We start from the raw sequence: 12,542 nt of genomic DNA, 5'->3' as shown, positions 1-12,542 counted from the left end.
AGATATCTGCACCAGGCTCAGGGCTGCAGATGATCTGCACCAGATCATTCCTGGCTCTGTGCTCAGGGATCACTTCTGACAGTGCTCAAGGGACCATATGTGGTGCTGGGAATCAAACCAGGGTCCACACATGCAACGCAAGTACCTCAACCTCTATACCATCCCTGTAGGCTCTATCATTGACATTTTTCAACTTTAATTCAGTGGCTTAACATTGGTCTCATAATTAAATTTAAATTCTTTAATATGATTAAAAAGTCATTAGTGGTTGAGAGTTTACTCACCTTTTCAGAAATTCTCTCCATTTTAAACTAGACACATTTTTCCACATGTAACCCTTCCTTTGTAGAGTGTCTGCCTTTCATATGCCTAACTCTTAATCTTTATTTTGCCAACGTATAGGCTCCAGGTAGATAACTTCTTTCACCTCACTCCAATAGAGGTTGAGTTACAAATTCTTTATTATCCCCAGTTAGTTATAATACAAATGTTAGGGATATAACTATCCCTCTCTGTTTGTCTTCCTTAACATATCCTAAGGGGTAGGGATTATATTTGTTACTACAGTATATATAATATTAGGGCCCATGTCCATATGTTAGTCTCAATATATATTAATAAAATTCCCAGTGGTGTGAAGAAAGAAGCTTGCTGTGTAGGTAGGACATTTAGAAACATAGAATCACTGTATAAGTAGTAACATCTCTCACACAGTTTCGGTTTCTTACAACTGAAAAACTTATCTTGAAATAATAGTGTGGTAAGTGATTTTAAAGGCATATTTTTTCTTTCAAGATAATCATAATATAGTTTTTAAAGGAGCTCCTCAATTACAAATTCATTTTTATGTTAAAGCTGTTATTTTTCTAGATCCTATTCCCCTCTAATGAGGGATTCTGTTTTAACTGATTAATTTCCATATTCTCATATTTTTTAATATTCTTGATTGCATTTGATAAATTACTCAATACAAACCTAATTGGCGGGTGATAGAAGAATAAGATTTATGAAGTTGTTGCTCTCTCTTGAGGGGCCTTTGCCATTCTAAAAGATCCTTTTTTGTTCTCCCATGGAGAAACAATTCAATTTTTGGAGCTTAAAATATTTTGATTTATTTTCTAGATGAATATTTGCCTAGGCAAAATTTATAATCTTAAAACAAAGTTCAGCAAATAAAGATTGTATGAATAAATATGTGGGTGGGTGACAATCACTCTAGGTCGTTGTTTCTGGGGTCCTCCTGTCTGTGTGCTACTAGAATTTTCCCTTAAAATCCATACAGTATCCCAAACCCAAACTTGTATTCTGATATTTAGATTTTCAGATCATCTTCTTTTGCAATCTGGAAAGCACGAATCCGATGCTGGCTTGAGGTTGCCAGATCTTTCTAGAACATGTTAGTGCAAATGAAAGTCAGTTTTTCCTGTAGGGGGAGCCCAGCACCCTGAAAATCCGTGGGCCTTTTACCCCCACCCATAGATTGAAAGTATGCTAAAATGTCCACAATTACCCCTTCACCCCTAAATCAACACAATCAGTGTAACGCCTACAAACTTCTAATGCCACTTTTTATAGACATAAAGCAAGAAATTCTAAAATTTAAATAGAACCACAAGAGATTCCAATAGCTGAAGCAATTCTGAGAATAACAAAGCTGGAGGCACAATACTCCCTGATGTGAAACTATAGTTAAAACTATGACATGCATAATAGTATGATATTAGAATAAAAAAAATCAATGGAACAAATAGGCTGTCCCAAATAAATTCACACATATATGATCAATTAGCTTATGATAGGTAGCAATGCTATATTGGAGAAAGGACAATGTCTTTAGTATCTGATGTAAGGAGACTATAGAGATGCATGCAAAAAAAATGAAACTGGGCCACTGTTTTTTACCTTATACAAAATTGATTTAAAGTGGATTAATTATTTAAATATAAGTTCTGGTACTACAAAAATCACAGAATAAAATATAGATGGTAGCTCTTTGACATGTATTTTGGCAAAAGTTCTTCAAATTTGACTGACTCCAAAAGCAAAAATAAGTAAGTGAAATTGCGTTAAACTAAAAAACTTAACAAGAGCAAGAAATATTATCCACAAATGAAAAGTCAGCCTATTGAATGGGAGGAACTCTATGCAAATTATTTTTTGATAAGAGGTTTGATTCAAAATACTTAAAATTAATATAATTCAATAAGAGAAAAAAACTCACAAAAATAAAAATAGGCAGGAGGTCTGAATAGACATTTTTCAAAATAAGACATATCAATGGTTAATAGGTACATCAAAAGACACTCAGCATCACTAATAATTAGAATAATGTAAATCAAAATCACAATGAGATATCACTTCACATCTGTTCGAATAGTTATAAAAATGACAGGAAATAGAAAATGTTAGTGAAGATGTGGAGAAAAAGGATCCCCTGTGCATTGTTAGTGAGAATATAAATTAAAGCTGCCATTACATAGAAAAATGTGGCATTAACTAAATAATAAACAAAAGCAACATTCCCTTTGGACCAGAGAGATAATACAGTGGGTAGGGCATTTGCCTTGCATGCTGCTGACATGGGTTTGATACCTACCACCCTGTATGGTCTTCCAAGACCCACCAGAAGTGATTCCTTGAATGCAGTACCAGGGTGAGCCCTGAGCACTACTGGGTGTGGTCCAAAAAACAAATCGAAACAAATAAAGTAGTATTCCCATATAATCCAGAAATTTGTCTTTTGTGTATTTATTTAGAGAAATGAGAGAACTACCCTGAAAATAAATATATTTGCTTTATCATGTTTGTTTTAGCATTATTTGCAAAAGCTAAAGTATGCAATCAATTTAAGTTTACATCAATGTAGAAAAAGAGGAATACTTATGCAGTGGAATATTATTTGCCCACAAAAATGATATTTTGCTTTTGCAACAATATGGATGAACCCTGAGTTTTTTTTTCTCTTAAGGAGAGAGACAAAGACAAGTACCATATGATTTCATTGCTCTATAAAACTTAAAACAACAGCAACAAAAACAAATCAGAGTTCATAGATGAAGAGTACCAATTGCTGGTTGTCATAGGCAAAGTGGGGTATGGGTGAAATGGTGAAGAAGTTCAAAAGGTACCAACTTACACTTGTAAACATTTGTCTGTTTTTTGGGGGGTTTCAAGCAGTGATCAGGGGCTGTGAGGGACATACCTGATGGTGCCTGGGGACTCATGTGGTGCTAGGAATTGAACTAGATGGCTACATGTAAGGGGACTGCACCTTAATTCCCTGTATTATCTTTTTTGGTCCCCGTATTACATATTTTAAAGTTTCTACAAGAGTAGATTTTAAAAATCAATGCAAGGAAAGATGTGTAACTGTATAATGGTGATAATTATTAAATTAGCCAATATTTCACAATATATACAAATATCAAATTGTTATTGATCTGACAGTAATATATTGTTTAATGTTATAAGTTAATGAGAAACAAACAATAAAAATATTTGGTAAATATATGATAAGGGGGAACATAAAAATAATAACCTTATACTAAAAAAATGGAAATAATATGAATAATCTCCCTGATAATTATGTCTTTGCGTCTACTTGTATTCTGGCATTGGTAAAAATAGTATATTCAAAGACTCATAAGAAATGCATCTATGTCTTTGCTTGGTAAATTCAAGTGTTGTAAAGAATATATTCTAGTAATAAGAAAGGATGTAGGATTTTTTGCAAGGTAAATATTTAAATGAAAGATGACATTTTAAAATTGAAGGCCAGAGTTACTCTTTCAGAACTATGTGTAGAGACCTGAATAATAAGTAGAGACCCCATTGAGACAATGTCTGTTTCTCATTCCAAATGGCTTTAATATGTCATGAGAAAGTCCAAAAAAACTCTTCAGTCAATTAGACTCATAGGTGACCTTCTCCTGGAAATAGAGTACTGGACCTTTGACTTATGGTGACATTTTCATGTTTGTGACATTGATTTCTGGATTTCCCCACTCATCTTTGCCACCCACCAGTGCTCCACTACCCTGAAATAGAATGGATTGAAAGAATCTATAAAAAATAGATAAAAATGAAAAATATGGCATCTTAACAAGTAATCTAATCATATAGTCATGAATGAAATGAAATAAAGACTTCATTTAGGACACTGAATGAAGCTTCTATGTTCTAAATGATACACAATTCTTTTTGCTAATACATATTATCTAAATTTGAACATTCAAGAACTAAAAGATGATACATTTGTGTTTATTTTATATTTTATGTTTTTATAACAAGTAAATTAGATTGTATATCCTTTTTTTTCTTTTTGGGTCACACCCAGTGATGCACAGAAATTACTACTGGATCTACACTCAGGAATTGCTCCTGGTGGTGCTCGGGGGAACATATGGGATGCTGGGAATCGAACCCAGCTCCACCCCATGTGTAAGGCAAATGTTCTACCCACTGTGCTATCATTCCAGCCTCGATTATATATCCTTTTTTATTTTTTAGTGCTTTGTTATGATTTAAAAACTGATTTAGTCATATCTCACTTATATTTCTTATTTATTTATTTAATTTTTGCTTTGAGGGCTACACCTCACAATGTTCAGGCGTTACTTCTGGTTCTGTACTCAGGAATTATTCCTGACTAGTTCAGAGGATCATGTGGGTTCTGGAAATTAAACCCAGGTCAGCCACATGCAAGGCAAGCACACTACCCACTGTACTATCTCTGAGGCCCCTATACTTATCTGTCTTGCAACAAACTTTGGAAATGTAAATTTTTGTTTTTCTCTCTCCAACACGTTTTCAGATTTCTTGACTATATTGGTACTTGATTTCCTAGACATAAAGGCTGAAAGCCATACCTTACACTTGGACTCTCCCTTCTCTCTCTGGACTATTTATTTACTAATTTAGAATCATTTCCTTCTGGTATGTTTTCTGTATCTGGGCCTCTGGCTCTTTCGCTAGTTTTTCCTTGATACAAATTCTCAAATCACAAGTTTCCACCTTATCCCCAAGGGTTTTGTCTCTCTCACCATCATTCATCTTTCATATTGATAGTATAATTTTAAAAATTTGGTATAACTGTGTTTTTGTCAAAAAACTTTTAGTAGTATTCCATTACCTTAAAAAATAGTTTATTTTTAAATGTAGAAAGCAGCATTGTTCATAATGGCAAGACTTGTGATCTATACAGACATTTTTTTTTTAAGAAAGGACAAACAAAACAAATTCTTATAGTGTGAAATATTATGTGATCATTAAAGGTGCTGTCTTAGAAGAATCATAAAGGGGTTAAAATGTGGAATATAGCAGAGTATAATATTGTACATGCCATCATAAATACAAAAATATGGGTAGACAGATGATGTTTGCAATGATTTTCCCTAGGTGGTCTAACCATTAGATATTTATCTTCTGTGTTTCTTAAAGGACTGGAGCAATAGCACAGCAGGTAGGGTGTTTGTCTTGCACGCGACTGACCCGGGTTCGATTCCTCCATTCCTCTCGGAGAGCCAGGCAAGCTACTGAGAGTATCCCGCCCACACGGCAGAGTATGGCAAGCTACCTATGGCGTATTTGATATGCCAAAACAGTAACAACAAGTCTCAAATAGAGACTGGTGTCTGCTCGAGCAAATCAATGAGCAATGGGATGACAGTGACAGTGACAATGTTTCTTAAAAATGTTTTTCTATAATGGATTTGTATTGCTTTCATAATCAGAAAAAAAATCTTGTTTTATCTACTGAAATTTGGAAGAGATATTATAAATTATTTATTGTAGCGGTCATTGATATATGTTTGAGCTGTTGGCCTTTTCGAGGATCTGATCATGATACAAAACTTTCTGCTGAAATATCACTATGTGGAACCAAAGATGTGGATTCAAGCAGTAGATCACATGCTTTGTATGTGGGAGGTCCTGGGTTTGGTTCCCAAATGTATCCTAGTCATCCCTAGGTATCGCCTGATGGCCCCCAAACACTGCTGGGTGTGTCCTCAACAACAACTAACAAAGCAAAGGAACATCTGTCCATATAAAAGTACTTGTTTTATAATTTTGAGCAGGATTTTAGGTCTCATATTCAGAACCTTTTAAACATTACAAATCTATTTTAGAAGACAATTGGGGGCCAGGAAGTTTAACCTTCATTTCCCCACCAGGGGCTGGGGAAAGAGTTAGGAGTGAAGATTAGGCTTTTAGGCTTTCCCTAGAACTTAATTGTTTTGGACACTTGGGGTGACGCTAAAAACATCTGTTCAGGTCCCATGTGGTCTTTGGAGACCCTCAGAAAATTGCTAAGCTTAGGGGTCACCAAATCACAGTCAGGGAAGTTCCCCTTCCTCCTGAGAAAGGGGCCTATCCTGTGTGTCTGCTGCTGTTTTCTTCATTGTCCTTGCTATGAGGGCAGATTTTATTAACTACCAGGAGGACTGGCTTGGAAGTCATTGATGACAGCTGGATCTATGAGAATAATACATGTGCGGGATTCCTGCATTTGGCATCTTGCTTTCTTAAACACTTGACCCTATACTTTGCAAGGGTGATGGACACCTTCACTTTGAATGGCAGCTTTCCTCTGTGTTTTTTTTTTTTTTTTGTATTTCCTTTATTTCACCTTGATGTTGACGGTGGCAGCAGGCCTGAGGCCTCTCTGTGGTTAAATCACTCCTCCCACTGCACATCTCAGCAGTGCTGCTTTGTTTAGGGCCCCAAAGCCAGCCAATTACTTGAATAACAAAGCCTCTCTATCTTGGATGATTATGTCCTTTCAGTTTTAAGTTAGGCAGGGAGTGAGAAAAAACACCATCAACAAAACAACACAGACACTGGATTCAGTCCCTCCAGTGGGAAGAATGAGAGATGCTGTTAGTTTATCAGAAGCCTCTCCTAGGGCCCTGATAAATCTTGCCACAGGCAGCAGATAAAGTAGGAGTGTTTTCTTTGGTGTAATAAAGCTGCAAACACAGATCAAGAAAGAACTGCATGATAAATGTTTAGTTGCTAAGCCCTCCACAATCTAATTTCTATAGAGAGCCTTAATCAAAACATGGATGGAAACCCTGCGTTGAACAGAAGAGTTGTATACAAAGTAAGGAAGCGGGAGCAGAGAGAGTACAGTGGGCAGAGCATTCGCCTTAGAAGAGGATGCTCCAAGTTTGATCCCACACACTGTAGATCCTCCAAGCTCTGCCAGGAATAATCCCTGAGCACTGTTGGGTGTGCACATCCTCCTCACCAAAGTAAAAGGTAAAGAAATTAACTTTAAAAACAAATAGGAGTCACTCATGGTGACACTTAACTGGTGGTGCAGTGCTAAGCATGCATCCGTGCTCAGACCTCATGCATTGGTGCTTAGTGACATTAAGGAGCCTGAGATAGAACATAGGGCCTTGCCACATTCTAGGCAGCTGCTCTGTAACGTTGGCCCACCATGCCCAGCTGACTCTGATGCAGGTGAGGCAGAAGCAGCGGCTGGTCTCGGTGTTGGTTTGAGATTCCCAGGTTCTTCAGTATTTTCAAGAAGGAAAATATTGAGTAATAAAGATGCTCTGACTCAGAGTTGGAAAGCAGAAAGTTTACTGGAAAGTAGAAGAGAAAAGCAAAGAAGCTCATCAAGTAGGGAAGGACTTAGTATAGGACTAAGTTAAGATAAGGAAGTTTTGTGTGGACCTTTTAAAGGGCTCCTTGTATTTCTTAATCAGCAAATGTTTAAAAAAGATGTTAGAAAATCACAAGGATGTCTAGGTGGTCTAAATCTTTCTGGGCATTCTTGCCTTATATCTTAGTTTCCTTGTCGGCCTAGGCTCTGGGGACAGAATTTTATATTCCTGGGAAGCACCAGGCAGAGAGTCTCTTGCCCACGTGCCTGGATGTCTTCCCCAGGGCCCCTCGGAGGGGATGGGCTCCAGCTTCCCTCCCCATCCTGAGCAACGCTCCCGGTGCTAGCCATAGCCAGGCTCAAGGCCTCTCTCCACACTTTCAGACGAGCCTCATGCATGAAGTTACCGGCAGAGGAACCCAGGTGTGTGGGACCTGGGGCTGAGACTTCCAAGCCTACTAGGATTGGGACTGGGCCTCTTCCGCTCAGATTTCCCATTTTCCAGTAGCTAGATGGTCACACCCAGGGACTGCCCCCTCTGTGCTGTGGAATCCCATCAACAGCCAGCATCCAGAGACTTAAAAGCAAGTTCCAGAAGTGTGCAGCCACTATATCCTACTTCTCCCTCTGGGAGAACCTGGTAAGCTACCAAAAATTTCCTGCCCACATGGGAGAGCCTCGCAAACTCCCCATGGTGTATTCATATGCCAAAACCAGTAACAAACTGGGTCTCATTTCCCTGACACTGAAAGAGTCTACAAGCCTACCATGTGGCATTGTTGGGAAGGACACGTAGAGAGAGGCTTCTAAAATCTCAGGGATAGGACAAATGAAGACATTACTGAGACTGCTCAAGAAATTTGACGATCAATGGGATGATGATGATGATGATGATGATGATGGGAAGCACCAGGAATGCTGAGACAGAAACTTGGGTGTGGAACGTGTGTCAGGTTGATAGGGGAGAGATGGAATAACTGGAGAGAGGAAACTGGCTTTCTGTCTCACTGGCAAGGGGAAACTGAGGCTTCTTTTTCACCACCAGCCCTGAAATGAACCTTTCTTGAGTACTTGCAAGAACTAATTGAGATGTTAACACAGATGCTTTAAGATTCAATTCTGAGAAAGGTGTTGTGGGATAGCTGGTGTTATCTTTATTTTTATAGGTGATGAAACAGAAGCCCAAAGGTAGGTATGTTGCCTAAGACACACAGGAAGAGATCAAGCTAGGTTTGTCTGCTTCCGGCTCCAGCTCATTCTCCTACATGATAAAGACCTTGCGTGGTATTCTGTTGCTCCTAGTATTATAATTATCTTCAACAAGATAATTGTAGTATTCCGTTAAAACACTGTATGTTTTAGACATGTAATTTATGCTCTCTAATCTCATTAATAGAAATTTGAAAGTGTGTAAAGACATACCACATGTACACAATCAGATCACAATCACTTGTAGGATCTGATAGGCAGTAAACGGCCTTAATAAAGATCTCTTTGTACCTCCATTAATATACTGATTTTCCCAGCTCTTTCTTCCAGAGCACATTTCTAATGGATTATAATCAAATGGTATATAAAGAACTGACGAAGGATTTTTGCATAGTTTTATTTTACCACCTGGTTTAACGCTCTTCAGCTGTCAATTTATTAAGATCTGTCTGGCAAAAGAAGCGCTCAAAGGAGCAAAGTAGTCCCTGAGCAGTCTGGGCAGACCCGGAGGGGAATAGCATGCTCCTATAAGCTTTTCTTCAGACCTCTTCTAGGTCTGCTCTGAAGGAAAAAGGATTGAGACATTATCATTTAATCAGTGGCATAGGAGAAGAGAGTCTATGTTGACTTTCTATTTCCACTTTACTGAGAGCTCTAAGAAGACAGATGGATGTTTTTCTTCTACCCTCTTAGAAATAAATTTTTTAGGTTTATTGAGTCAGGGTGTCCATCCACCTAAAATCCAATCAGGTGAGACAGAGAGGATTGGTATATGTGGTGTGTACTTGCACTTGTGGGTATTGTCTGTGTTCAGGAACCACTAGTCTGACAGCTGCCCATCGCCTACCCCTCCCTGTTACACGAGCACATCCTGCCAGGCTCGTGCTGCCCAGGGGAGGCAGGAAAGGGAGCATCTCTTTGAGACACCAGCTAATACTTTTCCATTAGGAAGATGACTTTCTTTGACAAGATTTTCAGATTGTTAGATTCTTGAACTTCGGGGCTTCTTCCTTTATAAAATTCCATGAGTAGGTACTTGGATTCCACTTTCTATGTCTCTCAAGGGTCTGCTTTTATGGAGTTTTTCAATATCTTGCTGTGGGGGAACTATCTACCCTCTGCAAGAGATTTAATGTCTTTAATCGATTTCTCTGCCTCTCTCCCTCTCCCTTACATTCGCTTATTTTAAGATTGTGTTCAGGGCAGGAAAGTGGCCTCCTGTTTGAGTTACAGCAGAGGTCTCAACCCTTCTAAACATCTGCCAGTTCTTCCTGTTGCATCTTCCCACTTCCTGCCTTCTGCTGCTGCTCATCAGCCCTGTGAGGCAAAGGCCCCCCTGCCTTTGTCTGAGCACAGCTGCTTCTCCCGAGTTGCCAGCAGTCTCCAGGAAGGAAGGGGGCGGGAACCAACGTTCTTGCAGTTCTGTAACTTCTGTCTGTGGAGTAAACTTACCCTCCCTGAGGAAGTGGTGCTTTAGGTCTTCTTTAACCTGTATTAAATACAGTGGTGGAAGAGGCTGCTCTTAAACTGCCCTTACCTTCATTGGTCCTGCTCAGCACTCAGCCTGGGGTTCTGATGTGGCATCCCAGAACAAAGGCAGCCTTTTGAAGAGCGGGGTCGTGGTGATGTTGCTGAGACATACAGTGGGTGTATGCCGGGAACCATTTGCATGCCTGATTGATTTTGGCATTTTAGGAGTGAAAGGGTACGGTGGAGTTTTTCTCTACTTGAAGAGTCCCACCCACTTCAGTTTTTTGGTGATTAAAATAAAAGTTAGGGATTGAATCCCTAACTATTTTATGTATTCCCACTAATGGATAAGGATGAGTACTGTGTACCGCCTTGATCTCCAATACAACAGGGATGGCTCAAATTATTATTACTATTATTTCGGTCCTTCTCTTCCAGGATCTTGTCTTTCAGTGGCCAAAATTATTAGTGGCCAAAATTAAACTGGGAGACAATACTTTATGAGCAAAATCAGAAGATACATAATTGAGAAGACTAGAAGGACAGGAAGAAGGTAGACAAGCCCCTGTATCATGGGTGGGGTCTCCACTGTAGAATTCCACAGAGAGGCAGATACCCTTCTCCTTTTGTAGCTTCTTAACTTGGGGGATAGGTTGACAGTTTTCAAGTGTGCACAAAAGACATTGAGTGGGGAAGAACAGGACATTGAGATATTGAGATGATTTTCTTCTGGTTGGTCCAGGGGTCCAGGTTAGGAGGCCCATCCCATAGGACATTTCATTTTTGACATTCCTTTCGTTCCTCTCCTTAGGGCCATTCTTTCCTTGATATGTCCTTGCCTAACCCCTTTGTCCTACAGGTTCTCATTGTCATGAGCCTTTAGATAAGTCACTCATGTCCAACAATCTCCTGGTTCCATACACCTGATAGCAGCCTTATGTGAAATGCTCATACTTCCCGCCAGCTTGTGGACTTATTTAGAAAAGCCTTGTGGTATCTGGAAGTCATCTTGCTTTCTTGTTTCCAGAGTTTTCCTCCTACAGCCTGGATTCTTTAGCTCGCCCTTGAGTACAGCCCTGTGAAGGCCATGACATGTCATCTCCTGGTTTGTGGAGACTAATGGGGAAGCTGTTGTAGATCTCAGCTGGCCAGTATTAGAAATCATATGCTGCAATATCTCTATGACATTAAGCTGGGAATTCTCTCATTTACCAATCCAGTGAATTGGAAGAGATTTAAATCCTCTGGGTCAGCTTTTCTATTTTTTGTATGTATTGATTCTATTTCTACTTTCCAATTATTTGCTCCTCTTTTTGCCAACTCCCAGAACAGGAAGCACACATGTACCTTTTTAAGAACATATGGAAGGATTTGCTTTTTAAATAAAGCTTTACATTTATGTACCATTATACACAAAGATGTCATAATAGAGTTTGTATTAGGTTTTAAGGTTTTAATCCCACCACCAGTGTTAACTTCCCTTCACCAATGTCTCTAGGTTCCATTCCACCCTCAGCCTGGCTCCTTGATAGGGCACTTTTTTTTTTTTTAATTGAATCACCATGTGGAAAGTTACAAAGCTTTCAGGCTTAAGTCTCAGTTACACAATGCTCGAACACCCATCCCTTCACCAGTGCACATATTCCACCACCAAGAACCACAGTAAACCTCCCTCCCACCCTCCACCTCCCCAGCCCCCCACCCCGCCTGTGTAGCTGATAAATTTCACTTTACTTTCTCTTTACTTTGATTGGATTCAAACAAAACACCCACTATTATTGTTTGGAGTTTCCCCCCCAGAGTCGGATCTGCTGGAAAGAAAGCATTTGATAATTTGTTTTCCATTGCTAAGAATGAAGAGATATGAGGTTGTGTGGCCACATTAGTGGGATACGGCATTTTTAAGTTTGGTTATGTTACTTTGACTCCCATGCTTTCAATGTTGATATCTCTGATGTTTGGATATTTACATATACAACAACTCTGTATCTTGTATCGAACCTTAGATCTGTTACCGCCCATTTGCCTCTTCTTCATTCCCTCCTCCATTTCTCTCCTTCCCTGGACTTTTTATTTTGATAGCCCCGGGCCACCTTTAATAGCTTGCATTCTCTTTTAATGTTATTCTATATATCACAGATAAATAAGATTATACTGTGTTTGTTCTTTTTACTTATTTCACTTAACATGATAGATATCTTCCAGTTACATCCAAGTTGCAGCAAATTGCCGCAAGGATTGATTTCAAAGA

This window comes from Sorex araneus, chromosome 1 (assembly GCF_027595985.1).
Source record: "Sorex araneus isolate mSorAra2 chromosome 1, mSorAra2.pri, whole genome shotgun sequence".
In the NCBI taxonomy this organism is placed as follows: domain Eukaryota; kingdom Metazoa; phylum Chordata; class Mammalia; order Eulipotyphla; family Soricidae; genus Sorex; species Sorex araneus.
Note: the sequence above shows the minus strand (reverse complement) of the source record.